A 6,335-nucleotide genomic window follows, 5' to 3' on the forward strand; every position below is an offset into this window, starting at 1 on the left:
TGAGGCCTAATATCTAATACATTTTTGTGTTATTTTCAGGAGGAACACCAAAACAGTGATCACAAAGTGATAATCTGGCTAATGACACCATGATGTCTTGTGGAAAAAGCAAATTGACTTTGTAATTCACGAGAGAAATGAATGTCTTTTCAGCTCTTTCTGTTGTTCAGTTTGCTTCCTGTTTCCTCATATTGTGTTTCTCCATGCCTTGTCTCCTGCCTCACAGTTTTCCGCATGCATGCTCTTGGGCCGAGAAGTTGTACTACATCGAATGGACTACCTCAGTTTTGTCCCTTCTGCCGGTTCCCGTGTTGACCCTTGCCAGTTTTTGGATTTCAGTTCTTCGTGTCTTGATTTCTAAGTTTGTTTTGTATTCGTCAGTTGGTAAATTAAGGTCTTTGTTTTTTTGGTCACCTGCTGTGTTCAGTGTGTGACACCTATTGAAACCACAGGTATTCTCGCATACAGTCTTGATATACAGATATTATTTATGGGATTTTCTGATTACAGTTACTATTCAGTTGCGGATGGTATCTGCAATATGAAGTGTGAATGTCTGCAACTGAATTACAAGTAGTTGTAATAGCAGTTTCACAGATCTACAATTTCATCCTGACTCGTCATAATTTCAGTTAAATATCTTTAAACTTTCATCCTGCGCAGACAAAGTTCACCTACAGATATTACAGTTTTGAGTCTGCAAAATAATGTTGCAGATGTCTACAACTGCAATGAGAAACCTCAGACACATGAATGGCAGAAGCGACGTCATTTGTCCTAGAATGAGAGAATTATTGATTTTTGCAGTATACATCCCGTCTAGCTTAATGTTAAAAAAAAGATTGCCATCTTTTATACAGAAGCGCTATAGGAGGAAACATAAATATCTAATGGAAAATAAGCAGAACTGTTGTAGGTTGGACAGGCAGTAGCATTTACATAGGCCTTTAAATCAAGTGGAGCATCTGCCTGTGCAGCACGGTTATCTTAATCTGTTTCCAATACAAATCAACTTGTTTAAATGCTTGTCTATACTAGGTGTGTATAATGATAGAAAAGGCACAAAAGCTATGATCAGGGAGCGTCTTCAAGCATCAACAGATCAATAAGTGAATACTGCACAGCTTTAAGTGTACAAAGGCTTCCTCTGAGATCATGCATGAGCTCCAGCACCTTAAACAGCTCTTTATTTGGTTAGCAGTCATCTATCTGCATTGGATTTAAAGATTATTGTAGAATAGGAATGAAAAAGACAGAACATCTCACTTGAATAATCAAAAATCGAAATCCTAATGCTAAAAAATTCTTATAAGACCATGAAATTATCTCTAAAGAGCTAAAGAGAGGCTCCCTGGAGAGGGCCAATAAGCTAAATTGTTTCTTCAACAGATTTAGTTCACAGCCCTCATCTGTCTCCTCCACAAACCTCACCTCCCAAACGCCTCCGCTGCCTTCCCCCCTCCCTCCTCTGTCCCCCCTGGTGAGCTGCATGGACACAGAGCCCTCAGCTTCAAAGGGCTCATCCACCATCGACGCCATGACCCCCCTTCCCCCCTCTCTGTGACGACTGGCCAGGTTAAGAGACAGCTGGAGAGACTCCACCAGCGCAAGGCTGCAGGACCTGACGGCGTCAGCCCCGGGGTCCTGAAGACCTGCGCCGTCCAGCTGGCTGAGGTCCTGCAACACCTCTTCAACCTGAGCCTGGAGCAGGAGGAAGTCCCGGTGCTGTGAAAGACGTCCTGTCTGGTTCCAGTTCCGAAGAAGACGACTCCATCTGGCCTCAACGACTACCGACCGGTTGCCCTCACATCTCATGTGATGAAGGTGCTGGAGAGGCTGGTCTTGGCTCACCTCAGAGCGCTGGTGAAATCTTCACTGGACCCGCTGCCATTTGCGTACCAGCCTCGTGTGGGAGTGGACGATGCCCTCATCTACCTGCTGCAACGAGCTCAGTCGCACCTGGACGGAACCGGTGGCTCTGTGAGAATCACTTTCTTTGATTTCTCCAGTGCATTCAACACCATCCAACCACTGCTACTGAGTGAGAAGCTACGGGTGGTGGGGGTGGACATGTCCACCGTCTCCTGGATCACTGACTACCTGACAGGCAGACCACAGTTTGTCCTTCCTGTACGTATAATGCTGTTGTAGCGAAAAAAAAATTCCCTTTGTGGGATTAATAAAGTAACTATCTATCTATCTATCTATCTATCTATCTATCTATCTATCTATCTATCTATCTATCTATCTATCTATCTATCTATCTATCTATCTATCTATCTATCTATCTATCTATCTATCTATCTATCTATCTATCTATCTATCTATCTATCTATCTATCTATCTATCTATCTATCTATCTATCTATCTATCTATCTAAAAACTCAGTAAAATGGAATATTTTGCAGTGTGCTCCAATATTTCTTGGGAAATGTCTTCCTTAGTTTATATTACAGATTACATTCTGTAAAAACCTCATATCTGTGTGACATAGCTCATAAAGGTTTCTCACAAACCGTATGGATCAAGACTCTTCAAGTATATCTTCTGGCACATTTTAGGGGATTGATGAGCAGAGCCATGTCCAGTTTAAATACTGTTTTACATCTTCTTATTCAAATACCTCAGCATCTTCCCATAAGCCAGCTCTGATCCAGTTCCCTCAGGACCCTCGTCTGTTTACACGTGTCATCTAACATGGAGGAAACTGGATAGCCACGAAAAATCGTGGAGGTATTAAAAGTGAGATTGTCAAACTTTTTCATGGACTTTGTACCCTTACGTGTTGCGTAACACTATTTTAGATTCAGGAATGGCAAACATTAAGTACATGGTTACAGTTTCACATACTTTAACAGCAAAATAAATATTTATTCATTAATTAATTATTTAGTTAAACATTGATGTTACTTTCTGAGGCCTATAGGCTTTAAAGGGACATCTCTAAACAGGATTAAACCAAAACCATCTATATGGCTGGATAACACTTTATTAGGTAAATTTCTTTTGTCTCCACTCCCACAGTCCCAACCCAAATTGGTCCTCGCAAAGATAGAAGCCCACACAAGCACACACACACAGACAGACAGACAGACAGAGGCCTGAGGATTAATGACACTTCAAAGGGAGGAAACAGCACTGTGGCCAGCTTCCTGCCTTAGCCCATCTTGGCCCATTTGCTGGCATCTCTGTGGCTGATGACGGCCTCATGAGCCATGTGGCGACTATTTGGAGGCACAGAGGTAATTGTCTGAGGTACCCATTGATGTAGCAGCACTTTGTCTTCTGTAGGTTCAGCAATAAGGGACCTGGGGCACCTCAACCTGTCTTCACATCACTCAAACTTGATGGAGCCCCTAAAATGCTTCATGAATTTGATTGTGAATGGAGTGAAATGCAATGGATTATGATCCACATTTTATTCTGGATGTACATCATTGTTTCTCGCTGAGACAACTTCTCAGCCTCTCGGTTTTGTCTGTGAAAATTAAGCCTCTATGCAAATTGCTGTGTAGCAACTGTTTCTGAATTGTCATATTCTCCTCCCTTACATCCCACAACACATATTTATATAGTTTTATTTTTTTCTTATCAATGAACTGAATTTGCTGCCTTGGATTACATTCACTGAGAATCCGAGTTGCAGTAGGTGGGATTTGTTTTTTGGAGGAAAATGATTTGGCTTAAAAGCACTTTGATTTGTTAAAAACACATAGTTCAATCTGCACTGTCATTATTGTCATATTGATTATGGGTCAGCTAACTGTTGTGATAGCTTGTAGGCATGAACACAGAAATCTTCCCCCCAAATCAATTCTCCCTCAGCTCTGTAGAAATGCAGGGAAATAGTGAGCTTCTTTCAGCATTAAACATCCACAAAACAAATTTGCTAAGGATAGTTTAAGACTATGATTTGTAGGAGACAACATTTCAATACACTTCAGTGCTACAGGTGGATCAATACGCTTGTATTCACCACAACATTTTACATCGTGATTGTTTTCTGTCCTGTAGTGGCTTAAGGCCCAGACCTGCTGGTTGACCTGACAATGCTCACATGGGTGCATCCTCCTCTGTTTATTTGACCCTCTCTGCTGACCTTTGCCCCCCTCTTCCCACCACTCTCCTTCCAAGTTACGACGCCTTTTGTTTGGAGTTTACATCTGGTGGAGGAACACCATGCCCCCGCATTGTTTTGCTTTAGTGCTCGCAATCTTTCTCACAGAAGAAGGACAGATATACAAGAAAAAGGGAGAAGGATGTTCACCAAGTCTTGAACATGTCAGAACTGTTGACCCAGTGCCACAGTTGTTTGGACGTACACGAGGTCTTGTTTGGTTTAAGCTCCAACATGCCGCTGCTCTGACTGATGTCTGGGTTGTGGTCGAAGCCTGGCAAGGTGTGAAGCCCCTTGTTGTGGATTGCAGCCATCTGCTGACATGTCTCTGGACAGCTCGGGGCTGTATCGTAATGTTTGCCGAAGAAGACAATCATAATATGCGGGGAGTCCAAAGTGTACAATGAGAATGGCAGGATTGCAGCGTGTGCAGTATTTCATCATATTAAAGATCAATATTTGTGTAACTACAGAGAATATCAGCTATTTTATCTCAGGAGGCATTCTCTGGGTATTTCCAGTTGGCTCAGGGACTCATAGCCTTTGGCAGAACATCTTTCCTGGGGTGAAATAATACCAGGACCTGATGGGCATTAAGAAAAGCATGCTGCAGTGAGACTTCGAGGTCAGTCAGCCAGTATGGTCTCCTCATAAACAACCCAAACTAACACATTCAGGCTTTCTGTGAAAACAAACACTGGAAAGTAGGGGATTAGTTTTTGTATGTGGGTCAGCCGCAGCACTGGAGAGGTTGTCATGTCTGGATGGCAGCGCTGCCACCTGCAATAATACTGAACGCTGTGTAAGTTGAGGTGTTTGTTGGAACAAGACAAAAAATTAGGACATTGTGCTTTTGGCGTAAGAGCATGAAAATTCCTGATATTAGAATAATGCTCCGCCCAAAATCACAGTTGAATATCAGCAACTGACCTTAGCAGCAGCAGGTCAACTTGAAGTTTCAACAGTTGCTTTATTGTGCTGACGGGGAAATTGTCGGGTGAAACACAGAGTACAGAATAACATAATAAATACATAAAATATATCATAATTTTATAATTTGTGTTGGTTACTATGGAATCTAAGAGTGACAAGTTTTGTTTATTTTTGTAACTGTCTTTGTGTAACCAGAAATGCCTGATGACACAGCTTTCAATGGTGGTAGTGTGATATAGAAGTATTGTATTTAACAAATTTCTCTGACTACACCCAGAATTTATTACCATGCTACTAATTTAAGCCAAAGAATTTCTTAGTAGTTTTCTGGTGGTCCATCTGAAAATAATCTAATCACTAATTAGAAAATAGGCCTCAAAAAGCAGTGTTTTTGCAGCCGTGTCTGTTTGACTGACAGCCCTGTGATGCCGTCAGGTTTCCGCTGTGGTTTGGCGGGATGTAGCTTTGTCAGCTTTCCAATCAGATCAAGTCAGATCCACCGCTCGCTCCCCCCCAGCTCGTCCAAATATGGTCACTTCTGGCTCCAAACCGTTTTGAACTAGCAAGATCGCAACAACCAAACTCCAAACTCGAGGCCTCATAAGGGCAGGTCACAAACCAATGGTTGACGTCGCTGCTGTTTGCCGCTTGCTATTAGTCCTCTTGGGATAGTCAAAATAAAAATTGAGTGTGTGTTGGTGCATTAAAATTAAAGTAGTTTGGGTCGTTGCTTTTAAATGCATCTAATTAGTCCTGCCCTCTTTCCTCTTCTGTAAATGCAGCCGTTAAAAGTATAAAGGGTTTGTTGGAATACCCCTGAACATTATCTTGCAATTTATATTTCCCTTTTTTTTTGGCTATAGACCTTTAGAAATAGTCCATGTTTGGGTAGTTATGCTGTTCCTACTTTTGCCTGAGATTTGAAAATACTTGACCCCCTAGCCTAATGGAGAATGAATCTGGACAGTGAGAGCTTACTGGAAACCAGGCAGACTTCAAAGGTTCTGTTCGCAGAAGTAAGAGGTTTCCCAACAGCCTACGCAGTCACTCCAAAAAATCTGTCAAACAGCTGCCATGGAACAGATGTGGATTTTGATCGAGGCTAATCACCTCTGTCTGCAAAAAAATACAATCTATGTCCGCCTATAAACCTGCGCCCATGCTACATCTATTCTACCAATTAGTGACATTACAGAGGGCTGCACATCCTATACAGGCCACTTCCACCTTAACTGTACTCCCGCAGCAGAGCAACCAGGTGACATTAAAATGGTTTCCACATGTA

The sequence above is a fragment of the Brachyistius frenatus genome, unplaced genomic scaffold (genome assembly GCF_029030835.1).
Source record: "Brachyistius frenatus isolate BFR_SWC_R1_liver_20210118 unplaced genomic scaffold, ASM2903083v1 Contig_48, whole genome shotgun sequence".
In the NCBI taxonomy this organism is placed as follows: Eukaryota; Metazoa; Chordata; class Actinopteri; family Embiotocidae; genus Brachyistius; species Brachyistius frenatus.